General features: G+C 37.9%; 1 long non-coding RNA gene across 1 annotated transcript; it reads right to left on the bottom strand.

Annotated features, from left to right (window-relative positions):
- Nucleotides 1-5,422: 5,422 nt before the first annotated feature.
- On the bottom strand, nucleotides 5,423-19,839 carry LOC131346960 (uncharacterized). Its single transcript, XR_009203680.1, has 5 exons — nucleotides 18,029-19,839; nucleotides 13,692-13,783; nucleotides 13,532-13,606; nucleotides 9,467-9,564; nucleotides 5,423-5,484 (listed from the first exon to the last, which is right to left on the bottom strand). It is a non-coding gene; the product is annotated as an uncharacterized LOC131346960 (long non-coding RNA).
- Between the last annotated feature and the right edge of the window lie 542 nt (nucleotides 19,840-20,381).

The raw sequence follows: 20,381 nt of genomic DNA, 5'->3' as shown, positions 1-20,381 counted from the left end.
TATTGACTAGTTATTATTGAAATGAAAGTCATGTTCATATAGGACAAATCTAAACAGTTTCCATTTTAATTGATTATTTAACTATAAAAGTAACAGTCCTTTCGAAAATTTGTGATTTCTGTTTACTATGACAATACACAATACACAATCTGTATTAGGATTACCTTAATATTAATTCACTCACAGACAGACAGACAGACACACACACACACACAAATGGACACTTTATAAAAACCAGACAGTCTAAAACTACATAGCAGAAAAAATAAATATCAGACAAGGATTATAAATAGCAAGCAGTTGCACAGTTTTTTCCCAAAATATTTGTAGCCTAGGAATATTAAAAGGATGTGTGAGGCAGTCGAGTTTTGCCAAGAATAAACTATGACACTTCAATGGATTAAAGAGACAATTATAAGTCTCATGTTTTACAATGAGTGAGGTAATGAGACAGAGACTGTAATGTGGATAATGCTGATGATCATTCTGACTCATTCCTATTATAAACATATCATTCTTTCAAATTAGCAGCAATGTTGTATTTCCATTAGTAGACTGGGTTATAAGTAAACGTAGAGGAGTAAATATATCAAGATACTAGCAAACTTATTCTCCTACATTACTGAATGTTATTATTCTGTCAGTGACATTAGCCAGTAGGAGTTAGAAACTAAGCTTGTTAACCACATATGACCCAATTAAACATTCTAAGGGTGCTGGTGGCTCAGTGGTAGGTTTCTCGCCTACCATGCAGAAGGCCCGAGTCCCAGCCAGTGCCCCCACCCCAGCCACTAGATACAGTGCTGGCCCGGATAAAATGGGAGGGTTGCGTCAGGAAGGGCATCCGGTGTTTTTTAAAAAAAAAAAAAAACCCTGTGCCAAGTTGTTGTGCGGACCAGCTGGGTAACCGCTGTGGTAACCCCTCATGCACGTAGGGAGCAGCCGAAAGATCAACAGCCCAATTAAACATTCTATCTTATCTTTAACATTTAAATTTCTTTATATACACATTTAAATCTCCACAGGTGGGTTTGCTCAGCTATGTCAGCTACTTCACAGGGTAACTGTGAGGTGTTTATTTCAGCAGCTCCGTGTTGGAGTTAGTTTGATATTCAGACATTAGACAGACATTCGGAAGCAGTATATAGGGGACCGTCGACAAATTTCTGTACGAATGAAATGTGATACTTGTTACTTACCTGGCTACATGCCCCAGTTATTCTAATTTCTTCTTAAATATACATATGCTATGCATACTGCATATGTTTATTTATTAATATGACTTGATTTTGGGTTGGTTTTTATTTAAATTTTAATTTTATTAAGTCACTATTTATTCAATAGCTTCTAGGTCATGTGACCCTGTGACTCCAAACTAGTACCAAAATAATTTACTTGGACACCGCCACAAGGTACACCTCTTTGTATCCCAAGATATTTCTTCATTGATTTTTATTTTAATTTTATTATGTCACTGTTTCTTCAATAGCTTCTAAGTCATGTGACCCTGTGACCCCAAACTAGTACCAAAATAATTTACTTTGACACCCCCACAAGGTACACTTCTTTTTATCCCAAAATATGTCTTCATTGATTTTTATTTAAATTTTTATTTAAAAAAAATCTCTATTTCTTCAATAGCTTCTAGGTCATATGACCCTGTGACCCCAAACTAGTACCAACATAATCTACTTGGTCATCCCTACAAGGTATACCACTTGCTATCCCAAATTATGTTTCTGCTGATTTTCACCTAATGTCTTATTTTTCATGAATAACTATGTGCTTAATACCTCCCAGGTCATGTGATCCCGTGACCCCAATCTAGTACCAAAAATAATCTACTTGGCTAACCCCCACAAGGTACAACTTTTGGTATTCCAAAATATGTCTTCACTGATTTTTATTTATTTGTTCATTTTCTTCATTTGTTTAAATTGTTGATTAGAATAGTTTGAATAGTTGAATAGTTGATTCATTTGCAAAAACAGATATCTCCTTTTTTATAAATTGTCACAATTTATAATTTTTTTATGCACCCCAGGAAATCAATCTAATTGGTGTGGGGTTGTTTTGATTAAGTAAAAATAACTCATTTAGGATTCAGAATATAGTGCATATAAAGAATTATACATGTGTAACACTACGGCCTGCACAACAGGCAAATCCGTGGACAACTATGCCACAGATTTCTAGACAGGTAGATCAGCCGTCAATCATAGCAATCAAGAGAAACGCATGACACCTGGCTGCACACATACTTAAGTGCCCAAGAATCATTAGGTAGCACCAGGTATGAGAGTGAGTGGCTCCAGTAACAGAGACCAAGACCAAGACCAAGACCAAGACCAAGACCAAGACCAAGACCAAGACCAAGACCAGGACCAGGACCAGGACCAGGACCAGAAAGCTCTAAACCACAACATCTCATGCAGTGAATATTAAGTTGCCTTGCCAAAAAAAAAAAAGGCGCACACTCTTGAGATTTCATTTAATGTCCATTCCACTTTGGAATATTGTTAGTCCGGACTCATTGGGCCACATGACCTTTTTCCATTGCTCCAAAGTCCAATCTTTATTCTCCCTAGCAAGCTGAAGTCTTTTTTTTCTGAAGAGTCTCACTAATGAGAGAGACAGCTGTTTAGTCCCAATCCTGAGAGTTCTCGTCACATTGTGCGTATATAGAAATGATCTTACTATCATTATTAAACATAGCAATGGTTTTTACTATTGATTTTTTTACCATGCAACTTCAAGTGTTGAGGTGATGTCCATTCATGATTTTTTTAACAGAAAAACCTACCCATATGCTGATGTTTTTATTAAATTGGTACATTTGAACTGTTTTTATACATAAAATATAGAAATGCTGTGTGAAAATGCCTTACCTCGCCTGTCAGCCACTCATGAGGTTGAAGTGAACAGAGTTTTCACCTGTAACAGAAGCACTGCAACAACCACCTCCATGTCATGTTTTTGCCACAGTGAGTTTAACTGAAGGTAAAGTGTAAAACATTGTGAATTAAATATAATATAAACACTTGTACATACATTATTACGTGGATATTAGACAAAGGATGCATTCACTATATACATCCACTGTATATACAGTTTCTGTTAGAGCTTTTCACAGCAGTGTGTTCAACTGATGCTCGATTTCCAAACAACAAGTTTCCTGTTTTAGTTGATAGGTAATGTCACAGCATTGCCGTTTTAACCAAACAAATGAATGTTCATTGGAAGTTGAGCCATTAAGAAAGTTGTTTTGAGATACTGATAAAGAGATTAAAAACATGTACCTGTGCATCTTTGTCTTTACTTTGTACAATAGGTTCTTTATCTGTTGTGTCATCACTTTGCTTGGGGGTTGGCAGTTTTTTGGGTGGTCTAAAGTACTTGGACTTAGACTTTTCTTGATCAGCAGAGCTGTCCCTTTTCACCCACTGTTATTCATTGTCACATGTCTTGGAACTTGGCCAAGTTGTGTTTAATATCAAGTCTATTTTCATGTTATGTTCTGTAATGTGTTCTAGGTATCATCCTTCAATTGAGGGAAACATTTTAGAAATAAAATCTGAGGTACCTTTTCCTTGACAGGATGTAGTCCTTCACCAGCCAAAACCATAGCTCGATATGGCAATTGGTTTCCCTGGTCTTTAGTTTAACATCTGTCTGATGTGTCCTAGACTTGGTATGCTGGGATATATCCCCAAGGAGCACACCACACCACACCGGAAAAATACCCATGTAATTCTCTGTTAAGGCTTGAATGATTCCAGGGCAGTGGTATGGATTTTTTTTCCTACTTTACTCTTTGATAGGACATCACACTGTGCTTGCTCACGCCTTATGTTAAATATGTGTGTAAATTGTGACTTGGCAACTACTGGCATCTCTGTTCTCATATACCTATACCTCTGTTCCTTGTACACTGTCCATCAGTGTCACAGTCCAGTGTAGATTTGGATTCCTTGACTAAGTCTGTGTTCTCCTTTGCACTGAAGAGGACACACACATGGTAAAACACAGACAAAGTATCCTGCATGTTTGTTGAAATGAGAAGTTGTGCAAAAATGAAAGTAGCATATTCTTGTACATTTCTGTCACTCTTCTGCTGAAAGCTTGGGACACAGCCTTAATATTATGGGCTGGGCAGATGTGCAGCACTGTGAACTTGAGTGATTTTTTGGGTGCATCACTTGAAGATCATATGATCATGTGCTCTGTTCAGGTATGCTGTAATATGCTCTTTGTTGAAGGCTAAGAGAACACTGTTGATGGGTGCTCAGCTGCAATTCTCCTTTTAGTTGTAAATAAAAGTTTTCTTGTGAATTCCATCAGCCAAAAGCTTATTGTTGGAACTGAGTATCAGACACAACGTTTGTCACTGGTAATGGGGGTTTATCCTTACCCATTCCAGGTAAGACAAGAGCATAGTACAGCACCTTTTTTTTATCCGTTATTTCTTTAAGCACTCCAGCCGTTGCATCAAGGTAAAGAGTGATGTGTGGAGACTTTTTTAAATGCTCAGCTACAATCCTTATCCCTGTGTATGTGTACAAATGCACAGCAAATCGATCGATTTGAAGATGTTGGACATATCCTTTTGATGAGGGAAGGCTGGCAATCTCTTTGATTATTTTTCTATGAGCATCAGCTCTAGCATGATCTCACTGTGTAGTCTTGAGCTTTTCCTTACTTCATAAGAGATTGTTTTCAGGATGCCCGTGGTCAAGCTCCTTGTAATATTGCCAGCCAACATTTGTTGTGGTGGTGTGCTTTGCAACATAGAGTAATATTAATTACTAACACCAGTGGATATAGCTTTTGCAATTTTTCCTCTTCTGTGGTACCTGGCAGGCCTGCATCTTCTTTCCTGTTTAAGGTGTTGGACTTTACCCATGCAAAAGACTTTAAAGAATACTTTTTTGTCATCAGATTTTGGCTGGTCTTGTTTATAGAACTGATACACTGCCTTGCAACCAGAGAATGTACAATGTACTTGGGCATGGAAATAATAACAACTTCTCTTGCGGCTATGGGGCATCTTTACACATCAATATTTAAAGGCCAGTGTACAACAAATTCTTTATAAAAAAAAAAAAAGTCTGTCCATGGTACATGCAAGCTGTTACTTCCATATTTAGATTGTGATTTTTTATTTCATTTGTCATCACCATCTTTGGCATCTACATGCATCATTTTACAGGGAATATAGCCTTTTCCATTGTTTTTGTAAATTTCTTCTCCTGTGCTTGATAATGTTCGCTGGTGTCCTTTTCCCTCAGCTGTGTGTGTTTCCCCATTATCAAAATAATTTTTTGTTGCGTCTTTGACTTGAGCTTGATAAAGCTGTGCACTACTGTAATCATCATCAATAGACAATGGTTCATTCTGTACATCTGACACTTCTTTCTCTTCATTTTTTTCCATTTTCACATGGGATTTCATTTGCTGCATTCTCCTGTATACAGTTTGTTCTTCCTAAATGCATTGATATCAGAAATAAGATTAATGTAGAAAAGTAATAATAAACATAGTTCTGTTGTCTTCATAAATATACTGCCATATGCTGTCAGACTGAATAAATTTAAGGAAACATACAATTATATATTATCATTAATGGGCCCAGTATAATATCAAATAACATAATGCATATATTTAAAATAAGTAAATTTTAAGCACATTTAAACACAAGATACAGAACAGCTTATAAGTAAAGTGGTTGGGATGAACAAGCATTTATTTTAAGTAGAATTAATTTATAGTGCTGTGAAAAAGTATTAAACTCTGCCACACTGATGAGAAAAACTCATTGCCAGTTATCACAAATGCTTGATTACAGTTGTTTCCACCAAGGGTGGCACAACCAGCTATTATGTTTAGGGACATTACTTTTTCACCTAGGGCTAGATAGATTTGGACAGCTGTTTTCCCTTAATAAATGAAATCATCATTTAAAAAGTGTATTCTGTATTTACTCAGGTTATCTGTAATATTGAAATTTGCTTGATGATCTGAATCATTTAAGTGTGACAAAAGTTTCTAAATTGTCATTAGATTGATGTAGTATTCTTGTCTCCACCACATTAACTGTTTTATTTTGTATAAATACCTATGGAACTGACCTGCGTAAGCCCCCCTCACATGATCAGAAAATTACCAAAACCTTGTCAACTTATTTCCACATGCAAAATAATCCATTTGTGCTAAATAAATTTTTTATATATTCCCCCACACATATCTCCCAAATCACTTCAAATTGGTGTGCATGCAAAATAAACTACTGAAAAATACTAATAACGGGTTCAAACCCCAGCCACTGTTTGACCCTTGAGCAAGGCTCTTAATGCTCAGATCACTCATTTTCCCTCATTGTCTATACCACTTTATCCTGTGTACAGTGTCACCTATTAGGGCACGAGGCGGGGTAGGGTGCACACACACACACACATACACACACTACGGGCAATTTGGGAAAGCCAATTAGCCCAGTCTCTTTGGACTGTAGGAGGAAACCTACCAAGTACGGGGACATGTAAACTCCATGCACACAGATCCCGAGGTGCAAGGCGACAGTGCTAACCACTATGCCACCATGCCTCCTAATGCTCAGATATATAATGAAATAAAAAATGTAAGTCAAGGGTGTCTGCCAAATGCCATAAAGGGCATCTGCCAAATGTCGTAAATGTAAATAATACATTTTGAATATCAAATGTATGTTGCGGGCACAAATAAACTATAACAATTTGTTGTTATATGGTCATGCATACATTGAGTTTAGAATGTACCTAAAATTCCTATGGCCTCTCTGCTGTGTAATCTTATTGCACTGTGCTTGAGATGCATTTTGAAATTCCTTTCTTATCTCTTTGCTTTGACATGCTTTAGTCATTTCAAGGCAAAATGTAGACTTGTCACCACAATATACTACCGGTATACAGTATCTCACCCTCACATTTCTGTAAATATTTTATTATATCTTTTCATGTGACAACACTGAAGAAATGACCCTTTGCTACAAAGTAAAGTAGTGAGTGTCCAGCCTGTATAAGAGTGTAAATTTGCTGTCCCCTCAAAATAACTCAACACACAGCCATTAATGTCTAAACCGTTGGCAACAAAAATGAGTACACCCCTAAGTGGAAATGTCCAAATTGGGCCCAATTAGCCATTTACCCTCCCCGGTGTCATGTGACTCGTTAGTGTTACAAGGTCTCAGGTGTGAATGGGGATCAGTTGTGTTAAATTTGGTGTTATCGCTCTCACACTCTCTTATACTGGTCACTGGAAGTTCAACATGGCACCTCATGGCAAAGAACTCTCTGAGGATCGGAAAAAAAGAATTGTTGCTCTGTATAAAGATGGCCTAGGCTATAAGAAGATTGCCAAGACCCTGAAACTGAGCTGCAGCACGGTGGGCAAGACCATCCAGTGGTTTTACAGGACAGGTTCCACTCAGAACAGGCCTCGCCATGGTCCACCAAAGAAGTCGAGTGCACGTGCTGAGCGTCATATCCGGAGGTTGTCTTTGGGAAATAGACGTATGAGTGCTGCCAGCATTGCTGCAGAGGTTGAAGGGGTGGGGGGTCAGCCGGTCAGTGCTCAGACTATACGCCACATGCTGCATCAAATTGGCCTGCATGGCTGTCGTCCCAGAAGGAAGCCTCTACTAAAGATGATGCACAAGAAAGCCCGCATACAGTGTGCTGAAGACAAGCAGACTAAGGACATGGATTACTGGAACCATGTCCTGGGGTCCACTGAGACCAAGATAAACTTATTTGGTTCAGATGGTGTCAAGCGTGTGTGGCAGCAGCCAGGTGAGGAGTACAAAGACAAGTGTGCCTACAGTCAAGCATGGTGGTGGGAGTGTCATGAGTGCTGCGGCACTGGGGAGCTACTGTTCAGTGAAGGAACCATGAATGCCAACATGTACTGTGACATACTGAAGCAGAGCATGATCCTGGAAAATGGAAATGGTGCTGGAAAATAATGGTGGCCACACAAAATATTGACACTTTGGGCCCAGTTTGGACATTTCCACTTAGGGGTGTAGTCACTTTTGTTGCCAACAGTTTAGACATTAATGGCTGTGTGTTGAGTTATTTTGAGGGGACAGCAAATTATGTTTTGCAGGCTGTACACTCACTACTGTACACTGGAGCAGAGGATCATTTCTTCATGTGTTTCATGTGTTGTCACATGAAAAGATATAATAAAATATTTACAAAAATGTGAGGGGTGTACTCACATTTGTGAGATACTGTATATACCACTGGTAATACTACTAATTCCATAGTAGCAAAATGACATATGTTCAGGTACCAACATGTTACCAGCACAATAACAGCATGTGGTTTGTAATTTTGATCTTTTCTCTGTGGGGACAGTGCAACCTCTGTCCAAAGGGTGTGTCCAGATGGAAATGCAATGTTTTCCTCTGTTTGAATGCAAAGCAGGAATGCTTTGCAGCATACTATCAGAGATAGAGTGGATTTAATGGCAAAAATAAAAATGTATAAATGCTGTTGCACAACCCACCAAAAAAACATTTGTGCTGTTGCCTGATCAGCCAAACATAAAATCTACTGTTGTATGACCAGCCACAAAAAAAGGTGTGCTGGTGTACTGGCAAAAATATGTGCAGGTTCAATTCCTTGATTAAAAAATTAGCATTTTATTTGTCTTTTAACAAACATTTTTGGTATTTGTATAAGTATTTACACTTTTACCATGAAGGGACTTCTGAACCGTTTGGTAGAGGCCTATATTTAAATAATTATGGGGTCTGACTCAGGGGCATCGCTATGGCTAATCGTTTGGGGCTCGAGCCCCGAATAATTTTAATGTAGCCCTAAATGTTTTATCCCGAATTTTGCCACCAGGGTGTAGAGGAATTAAGTTTTGATCGGTTTAGTTGAGCACTGTTGCCATTTACTGTACACGATTTTGACTGACATCTCTCTCCGCACGCACACACACACACACACACGCCAAAATATCGCGAGTGTGTGTGCTCGAATATGCTCTAGAACTGCTCTCGCAATACTTTAATGTTATTCACCTATCGGTCTGCACAGCGCCGCTTTAAGTCGAACACACCTATATACATTCACACACCACAGGACTAAAATACCTTATAATAGCCTTAATAGCCATTGACTGCGACAGCAATAAATAAAAATCTGTCAGAAAACACAACAATCTTATTATTGAGATAATAGCCTAACTTTTCATTTTTAATTTTAACACCGTTGATAAAAGTAGGCTAACAAATGTGTGTTAAAGCCTTAAATTAAATAAGCCCAGTGGCGGGCCGTGCATTTCACACCTAGGCCTTCACTGGTGTCCTTCCTGAATTAATCCACGTCTATAGCATCGTTATGACGCCATGGCAATAGATACTAATCAACCATTAAATAACAAAGTAAAAAAGAAATTAGTCTACAGTATTTCACACCTCACAAGGAATAGTCCATTTTATTACAGTTACTTTTCCCAAGAAAGACATTCTTGATGCCGTATGCAGCAAACTGTAATCTCTGGAGGACGCAGCATCTGAAATGAGACGCAGCGAATATAGAAACACTGTATAAGAGTGCGTTGTGTCACAGGCTCTTGTAGTGATCATGAATAAAATTACATTACATATAGCAAAAAAACAAATTAACACAATTCAGTCTCACAAGTTTCCTTTCAGCAAAAAAAAACAAACAAAAAAAAACATAGTCCACCCCGGGGATCTGTAACGAAGTCAAACTGAAAACCCCCCCAAAAAAAGAAAACCCAAAAGCATAAATAGTTCTTGAAAAAGCTTACCAACTATTTGAAGAATCAAATGGATTTTCTTGAAAAGTCTGACTTGAAAATGCATTTGTAAGGATGTCTTCGACCAAATCGATTTCTTCTCCTCTGTCAGCCATTGTGAGTTAATATAATATATATATAAGAGATTATATATATATATATATATATATATATATATATATATATATATATATATATATATATATATAATAAGAGAGAGAGTTTATTTAGTTTTAAATTTATTTAGTTTTATTCAGATTCATTGCCACATATTTTAAGCTGCAGGCGCCTGCACTATTGATTCTGAAGGCCTTACGGCCGGTCTGCCAATGAATAAGCATAAAGATAGATCTAAATAAAATATAAACTGTGTATAAACTGCTCTAAGACATTACAGTCTAAACATCACGACTTTCTATTATTCACCTAATGCAGTATTTAAGTTAAAATCCAGACATGGCTTAGGTGAACAATGGACCAGAACAGACTCCATCATTCTGCTGTTCTGTCTATTGATAAAGGAATTCTCAGCTCTATAAATACTAGTATGGTGATTGACCATTCTGCTCAAGTCAAGTCTCGAAGACACTCTCTGATGATTCCACCCTCAAAGAAATAGGAGAGCATGAAGTAGACAAGATACAAGCAGCAAGACAGATGAGAGAATGAGAGATGAGAGAACAATAAGAGAAGAGAGACTGTTAAAAAAAGAAACAAAGAATAATTCATACAGTAGTGCAGCATAAATCAGGAATGAAATAAGAGGTGCACGTATAATATAGATTATTGTAAAATAATAATAATAAAAAAGATCTACAGGACACTGCTTCACACACAAGCTGTAAAAGAGATAATTTACCTGTGAGAGAAAATGTAATGAATTTAATGAACTCCTTTTTAGTAGCAAGACAAGAAATGATGGGCGGAGTCAGAAAAAAGACGGAATGAAAGTTTCTAAAGTTGCATACAGCTTGTGTTCGTGTTTGTGTTATTGTTAAACAATATTGCATAAAAAATACTCTCCCTAATTAGCCCCTGATGTTTCGGACTCAGCCCCTGATGTTTTCAAATCTTAGAAACACCCCTACCATATGTTTTATTTACCTAACTTTAATACTATAGTTACATTTCTCATTAGAGCCAAAATCTTTGTAATAATATACTGTCATTGATTTACATTAATACTAAGGGAATTGGTCAGATTCAATCTAAATAATTCAGTCTAATGATTAAGAAACCTGTTTAAATTAAGTTTTGTACAAGCAATGAAATCATATTTTGTTAAGAAACTTAATCATTTTTAATGTGACTGACCACATGTCCCCTTTTTCAGTATAGATAGAAACCACAAAATGTTTAGCCCATTTGAAAAGGACCATTATTCTTTTTTTTGGAACCACTATTAATAGGAACTAACATACACTATATTGCCAAAAGTATTCGCTCACCTGCCTTGACTCGCATATGAACTTAAGTGACACCCCATTCCTAATCCATAGGGTTCAATATGACGTCGGTCCACCCTTTGCAGCTATAACAGCTTCAACTCTTCTGGGAAGGCTGTCCACAAGGTTTAGGAGTGTGTTTATGGGAATTTTTGACCATTCTTCCAGAAGCGCATTTGTGAGGTCACACACTGATGTTGGACGAGAAGGCCTGGCTCTCAGTCTCTGCTCTAATTCATCCCAAAGGTGTTCTATCTGGTTGAGGTCAGGACTCTGTGCAGGCCAGTCAAGTTCATCCACACCAGACTCTGTCATCCATGTCTTTATGGACCTTGCTTTGGTCACTGGTGCACAGTCATGTTGGAAGAGGAAGGGGCCAGCTCCAAACTGTTCCCACAAAGTTGGGAGCATGGAATTGTCCATAATGTCTTGGTATGCTGAAGCATTCAGAGTTCCTTTCACTGGAACTAAGGGGCCAAGCCCAGCTCCTGAAAAACAACCCCACACCATAATCCCCCCTCCACCAAACTTTACACTTGGCACAGTGCAGTCAGACAAGTACCGTTCTCCTGGCAACCGCCAAACCCAGACTCGTCCATCAGATTGCCAGATGGAGAAGCGCGATTGGTCACTCCAGAGAACGCGTCTTCACTGCTCTAGAGTCCAGTGGCGGCGTGCTTTACACCACTGCATCCGACGCTTTGCATTGCACTTGCTGATGTATGGCTTGGATGCAGCTGCTCGGCCATGGAAACCCATTCCATGAAGCTCTCTGCGCACTGTTCTTGAGCTAATCTGAAGGCCACATGAAGTTTGGAGGTCTGTAGCGATTGACTCTGCAGAAAGTTGGCGACCTCTTCGCACTATGCGCCTCAGCATCCGCTGACCCCGCTCCGTCAGTTTACGTGGCCTACCACTTCGTGGCTGAGTTGCTGTCGTTCCCAAACACTTCCACGTTCTTATAATACAGCTGACAGTTGACTGTGGAATATTTAGGAGCGAGGAAATTTCACGACTGGATTTGTTGCACAGGTGGCATCCTATCACAGTTCCACGCTGGAATTCACTGAGCTCCTGAGAGCGACCCATTCTTTCACAAATGTTTGTAAAAACAGTCTGCATGCCTAGGTGCTTGATTTTATACACCTGTGGCCATGGAAGTGATTGGAACACCTGATTCTGATTATTTGGATGGGTGAGCGAATACTTTTGGCAATATAGTGTATTTCACAGTCCACAACATTGATCTTCAATCGCATAAATTATTGCGTAACAAACCAAACAAAAGATTTCTAGAAAATTTACTAAAGTTCTTAATTGCATGTGTATGTTCAGGGTGTACCTATGCACACCAGCCATGGCTGGATTTGATTCACAATAATAGCTTCATGATTTTAAATTCAAATTTATTCTCAAAATTGTAAGAGCAAATTTGAATTAAAAAAAATGACAGAAAAGACTATTTGTGAATCATAAAAAATGCAAAACATGCCTTTTTTGTAAGAGATGTTATAACAAATGTTTAATATTGTAAACAACATATACTACAGGCTCACTATATCCTAAAAATAAAGACATTTGACAGCTGGCAGCATGTTATTGATCAGCGTAAAGCAGAAATGGGTATTTTTTTATTTGGAATGAATTTTGATAAGGGTAAAGAATGAAAAAACAGAAATGTGAATTATGTCTACGGCAATAAAAATGTTTCATAATAATAATAATAATAATAATAAGCAACAGATTTATGGATTACATTTATGCACACAGACCGACCTGTACTCCATTTATATATTTATTTTGTCATAATTTGATGATTAGTGTTTTCATTTATAGGGGTTTGCTTCTTTCTATATTTTAATATATAATTTAATTACTGACAATAATATGAAACAATTTAGCCTCTGGCCTACAGAAACAGCAGAATTTGTTAAGCATTTCAGATCCAGTCAGCCTTAGGAGGCAATGTCTACAAACTATAAAATTAGAATTTATATATACTGTACATAAGCATCACAGGTTGGAGTGCATTTTAATGCTATCTGGTCTGGAGAGCCTACAAACATTACCAACACCAATGAGAGACTGTGGCAGTGCTTTATTTGACTCTCTCTATCAATGTGAATCTAACAAAGGATCCAGTGTTTCCATACAAATGCATGTGTTTGGGTTTTATTCTACAGGTACTGACCATGACATAAATGACAAAATGAGGACCTTCATGGGTCATGCTAATTGCAGAGTCTTTTGGATTTGTGGAAGGCAAGAGCTACCTCATCATGGGCCACAGTGTTGACCTCCCAAGGATAGATGACAAGTATGTTCACCACAGTCATCATGGGCTGAATCTAAAGTAGTTAAAGGGGGAAAACAGAAATCTCTGTAGTTTTCAGATAAGTTTGTTAATAATGTTATCTGTGTGAATGAGCTCACATTTGTATCATTTGTTCTTGTCAGGTTGCAGTACATTTTGGGTGAGCAGACTTGGATTGAATACTGGCCCACAAGCAAGGAACCTCAAATCCCTGAATACAAAGAGAAATACATTGGCATTGCTGTACTGGCTCATATGTCTAAGAATTTTGGATGCCCTACGTAAATATATATTGTTTTTTCTCTATACAGCTTTCAATAATTCTTTTCTATTGTTGTAATCTCAGTATGCTACATTACTCACCTTAGCAAGTAGTCATCCTAGCTTTTATCCTCAAATGTAAAAACCTGTGATATCTTTAGAAAAATCATTAAACAAATTGACTAAATAATTTGGGAATAAACCCTGTGTAACATTTACTGCAATGTGCCTTCCATATTGACTAGTTATTATTGAAATGAATGTCATGCACATATTGGACAAATCTAGCAGTCAACAATTTTAGTATTAATTGATTATTTAAATATAAAAGTCCTGATTTCTGTTTACTATGACAATACACAATCTGAATCAGAATAAATGGTATTAATTATTTTAATTCTCAGACAGACAAGTGTGCGTGCACACACACACACACACATAAATGAATACATTAAGATACACATAAAAAACACTCTGACAGTCTTATAATGCATAGAAGAAAAAATAAAATATCAGATAAGGCAGCCTAGCAAGCAGTGGCACAATTTAGATAGTGCTCTGACCCTCTTAACCACATTTGACCAAATTAAACATTCTAGTCTTATTGTTAACATTCATATTTCTTTACATGCACATTAAAATTTCCACAGATGAGTTTGCTCAGCTATGCTAGCTGGCTACTTCACAGGGCAACTATGAGATCTCAGCAGCAAGTACTGCTTACGTTAACAATTGTTGGGTAGTTACCTAATATCAACTTACCCCGGCTCCAGGAAAACATGAATTTTCAGCTAGTAGTTAACAGATTGGCAAATTGGCAGTTTGTGGAAAAAATGTCCTTGTAACACTAACAAGTCACATGACACCGGGGAGGGTAAATGGCTAATTGGGCCCAATTTGGACATTTCCATTTAGGGGTGTATTTACTTTTGTTGCCAGTGGTTTAGACATTAATGTCTGTGTGTTGAGTTATTTTGAGGGGACAGCAAATTTACACTGTTATACAGGCTGGACACTCACTACTTTACATTGTAGCAGAGGGTCATTTCTTCAGTGTTGTCACATGAAAAGATATAATAAAATATTTACAAAAATGTGAGGGGTGTACTCACTTGTATATGTCATATATGTATATGTCTACATGCAATTTTTTGGATTTGTAAGCAGGCATTAGTGTTTTTAATCTGATGCATGCAGCTATCGGAACCCAGTGGAGGGAGCAAGCATTGGGGTGCTGTGGAAGAACTTGGGCAGCTTGAAAACAGTTGCACATTTGCATTTTGGATCTTTTTCAGAGGTCCAATTGCATTCAGGTGGACACAGAAGGAGGATGAAGGCTTGAAGCACTGCTGGGACCAGGTGCTATAAATTGAATGATTGGTTGTCCCCTAGTCCAAGCTCAACCTGCTAATGATGCACTAGTACCTGCTAGGCAGCCACCTCCACCCACACCCTGGAGAAACCACAGAACCAATTCCATTGGCCAGGCATTGTAGCAGAGGTAAGGAACATTTGCCAGCAGTGCCCCAGTGCCAGTACACCTACCCAAACAAGCATGTCCCTGGTCTTCAGGGTCACAAATACATCCTGGCCATTGTGGCACCTGTACAGTGCCCTGCAAAAGTGTTCAGACCCCTGACCAATTACAGTAATACCTTGACTTACGAGTTTAATTCATTCTGTGACCAAGTTTGTAACTCAATTTGCTCGTATATCAAATCAAATTTCTCCATTAAAATGAATTGAAATGCTATTAATCCGTTCCAGCCCCCCAAAAACCACACAAATTTTTTTGTGTTTTTTAAATAAGAAAAATGTACTTTATAAATAACAAAAAACGTATAAAACAATAATAATACATAATAAAATAGAATGTAAAGAAATAAACTGGTTTTATTAAGTGTATTTACATTGAAGATCAGACGATGATGCTGGCGGAGGGGGAGGAGATTGGCAGAGGAGGGTGGCGGAGTTTTTCATTTTGTGCTCTATCACTTAACTTATTCGCTATGCACTTAATGCTACAATTAATTGCTAAATTTAACTTACACACTATGCTACACTTTATCGCTAAACTTAATTGCTACTTTTTTATTTATTTACTTATTGTTTTTCACTTCACTTAATCATCTTCACTGACTTTTGCCTTTTTCTCCACACTTTCCTCGCTTTCACTTGTGGGGCATTTCAATAAAAACCTGTCCAGGGAGGTTTGTTTCTTCCTCCCTTTCAAAATGTTTGGAAAATAAGTGAGGCAAGCGTCATTACACAGCGTCAACACATGACCTGGAGAGATAACCACGTGAACTGACCGCTCGCTGGGCTACCAAGTGACGGGTGGTGTAAGCTCGCTCGCTCGTAACTCAGATCTCGGCTCGTATCTTAAAGCAAAAAATCGACCAAGCGACGGCTCGTATCTCTGAAAACTCGTAAGTTGAGTCACTCGTAAGTCAAGGTTTCACTGTATCTCATATTATTGAATTACAAAATTGTGCACTGAAATTTCATTCTGTTCAATACTTTATTTGAAAAATCTGTAACTCAAAATCGACTATTTCAAGGTGAAATATTTGGGCAATATATTTCTGAAAAATAAACTGAAATATCTTGTTTGCTTGAATATTCAACCCCTGTGATGTGAAAGCTGCCAGGTTATACAGTTGAAAGATATTGTGGACACAATTACATTTCCACTGGCATTTACCTCTGCCGCATTAAAGTTGCTGTCACATTTACTGGGTAAAAACCCATGTTAAAAGATCAATGGTCTGGCTGTGTATCTGAAGGACAATGAAAACCAAAGAGCACTCCACAGAAGTTAGAGATAATAATAATGCATAATTTAGGTAAAGGGTAGAAAATTATATCCATATGTTTGGATATACCACTATGCAGTGGTGGATTAATAATCAGGAAATGGAAGCTATAACACACCATCCAGACATTGCCAATAAAAAGCCTTCTATCAAATCTCAGTGCTCTAACAAAAAGAGACTTGTGAGAGAAGCCTCAAAGGAGCCAACAATCACTCTGAAGGAGCTACATAGTTCAGTGGCTGGGAGTGCTGTCATGATGCACCAGTCAACCATATTGAGAGCATTGCAGAACACTGGCCTATGTGGAATGGTTGCAAGAAAGGTTTTGCGGTCAGATGAGACTAAAAGCTAGTTCACACTACAAGACTTTAACCATCGGCAGATCGCTTTGCTGTTCAGACTACATGACTTCACTGTATGTCTTTTTGTCCTTGTGGTGTTCACACTACGCAACGCTTCGTAATTGATCCACAAGAGGGGGTCACACACCACACGATCTGACAACAACTCTCAACCTGTTGACTTGCTCTCTCATTGGGTGGAGGTCGTAGCTACAGTTGACACCACGTGATGTCGAGTCGGCCGACTGTCCCAGATATTTAACATGCCAGATATCTGGATTTTGTCTGCAAGGTGTCAGCAACGCGTCAGCAAGCCTCTTTGATGCATCATTGAGTAGTTCACACATAAAGATTGCCGAGCCCTGATCACCCGCTGATTTTCCCACGATCACAGCCCGATCTGTCGGCGAGCTAGTTAATTTGCAAATCGTGCTTAAATCAGGCCTAAAATCCTGTAGTGTAAACTAGGCTTAAGATACATCTTTTTGGCCACAACTCAAAGACCTATGCATGTCTCAAACCTAACACTTCCCATGCCCAGTCACTGATTTTATCACTGATTTTGATTCCTATTGAGAATCTGCCGCACTATTTAAAAATTGCAGTTCATAAGTGTTATCTGGATAACCTAACAAAAAGAAAGCCAAATTAATTTTGACACTGTGTGCAAAGCTGTTACATATGCACCCCAAAAGACTTAAAGCTGCTTTTTAAATCTGCAGTGTTTTAAAATAGCATTGAACAGAATGAAAAGCCATTGCATTGTTTGTAATTCAGTAATATAAAATAATTGGTCAGGGGTCTGAATACTTTATATTCATTGCAAGGCATTGTATCTATTTTTTGGAAATAGATGTTTACAGTCAAATACTGTACTGTACTGACTGGGATTAAGACATATTTAAATTTGTGAAGTGTGCTGACATTTGACATTTGTACTTTGTCTATGAATGCCTAATGTCTAATATTCAAATTTTAAATACATTTTAAAAACATTTGTATTACATAAAATGTCAGTAGGTATGTGTCTCCACTTACCAGATGCGGAAGTAGTAGAATCCATCTGCAGATTTATTCAAGAATACACAGCAGGCAAAAATATATTGGCGATAATCCAAGAACATATAAAAGCATCAGAATAGGTCATGTGACGAAGTGGAGCACACCAGCAAGACCATGAATAAATTTCGCTTCATGGGAGATTCCCCTCTGGAGGAGCCTCCTCTCTCAGGTACAGGAACCAATTCTCCACCACCACCCCAAGATTTGGAACCTCTGAGGGGGACCAGCTCCTAGACTCTGGTCTCCCAACCAAGTTTGTGGAGACTATGTTGAGCTTTCACCTGTTCTGTAATTAGCATTGTCAGGATCTAGTTCATGCTCTGTTATGCGATGCTAGAGTTCCTGCAAACACACCTCCTTTAGGGCCTATCACCCTAAAAGCCTTGCCTCTAGGGATTACGGCCCACTCCACTAGGTGTATTACCTTGTCCAGCACGCTGGCTAGGGGCATTCCCCTCCAGGATATTTGTGCTGTGGTGGGCTGGTCCCCTCCACACATCCTTATCAGATTCTATAACTGGACCCCACTCCTGGGTCCTGGGTCTTAGATGGTTAATGGTGTTCTGTGCCTGGTTCGTTCATGCCCTTTCACGACCTCCAGGACAGACATCTCCCAGCCTGTGCTGGCGCTGGTATTGGCTTTCCCTGGTTCTAACCTGGAGTAGTATTGTTACAGCAAACACAGTTTTTAAATATTTTTACAAGATCTTCTCAAAAATTACTCAAGTTAACTCCCGAAACACAAACTCGTGCAAAAAAGTCCCAAAAAAGAAAAATTCTTGTTGACAAAAATTGCGTTTATTTTAAGAGTTCCTGTCTCTATTTTTCTGGCAGAAAAAAATGCCAGTTAATACACAACATTTTTTATTTTACTATTTCATTTCATTTCATTGTCTGTACCACTTATTTGATCTATCATCGGGTCATGGGGAAATTTCAAAACAAATCCTTTTCTCTCATGTTCTCACCTTTTAATAACTTTATAACTAAAAAAGTTACTTTGGCTGAGAAGGAAAAGTTCTGCCAGCACCGAAGTATAGAGTAGTTTGATTTTAAGATTGAACATGCAACTTAGTGCACTGAAGAAAAACTGAGAATCAAAATCACAACGCTGGTATTTTGCAGCAGCCACATGACCTCTGCACTGTTCTACCATACATGTTTTATTCATATAAATTTAGTACTATATTTACAGTTCCCATTAGTGCCAAAATCTTTGTGATAATATACTGTAATTAGTTTGCTTTAATACTAAGGGAATTGGTCACACTCACGCTACCTAATTCATCTAGTTTTTGAGAAATTTGTTGAAATTAAGTTTAGTATAAGCAATAAAATCATCTTTAGTTGAGAAACATTAGATTTTTAATCTGACTGACCAGATGTCCCATTTTTCAGGAGTGAAATGATGAAACGTTCAGCCGAAGGCAAATCTTTTTTGTTGTTTTTTTTTTTTTTTTTGGAAATCTGCTTTCAACCTTTCCTGTTCCTAATGAACATGAGCAGCATCTGACTGACTGACAGTCACGGTGTGTATGTTTTTATTTACATGCATGTGTAAAAGAGCAGCACACTGATTATTCACACTGTCCAAGTTACTTAGGGTCTCTGTCTCAAACGCACACACACACACACACACACACACACACTTACTTACTTACTTATAAGAGACTGCAGCAGTATGAGAATGGACTTGAATTGAGTAGCATGCATCAGTGTATAAATGGTTCTGCAATGTGGAAATCTATGGAATTATTTCAATTAATTATTTATTAAGTATTGACTTGCTGAGCCTGATACAATCAGTAACCAAGTTAAATGATCAAAGTTTGTATTGACACAACAAGATGCCTGCAGTTCGAGTGATTTACGGGAACTGTGCTGGATTAACCCTTCACATGCCGCTGTGCGGCAAAGCCAGTGCAGGAAGATCCCTCAGACCCAGGAATGGGATGGTACATTTCTTTCTAAAGTAATATCAATCAAGTGTTAATCTGCTGGATACGTGACTGGGCAAAGGCCTATGAGGGTCCTGTAAATGTTTTGGGAGAGAGGAATAGGGTGGCCTGTATCGCAGTCTAATCAAACAGATTTCAGAAAAATGCAGTTAATAAATAACATTGACAACACAGCTTTAATAAATAGGGGAGAAAAACAGTGTTTTAATGCAAAAATGTATTTATATTTAAAAAATCTGCTTTAGAAAGCATTTTATAAACAGAAACATTTTTTTTCTATATTTTTAAATATAGAAAAAATTACAAACAGAAAAATATTTTTAGATTCCTTTCATTTCTATAAAAAATAGCAATAATGAAGCTTGCAAACT

This window comes from Hemibagrus wyckioides, linkage group LG26 (assembly GCF_019097595.1).
Source record: "Hemibagrus wyckioides isolate EC202008001 linkage group LG26, SWU_Hwy_1.0, whole genome shotgun sequence".
In the NCBI taxonomy this organism is placed as follows: Eukaryota; Metazoa; Chordata; class Actinopteri; order Siluriformes; family Bagridae; genus Hemibagrus; species Hemibagrus wyckioides.
This window is presented reverse-complemented; position numbering and strand designations above follow the sequence as displayed.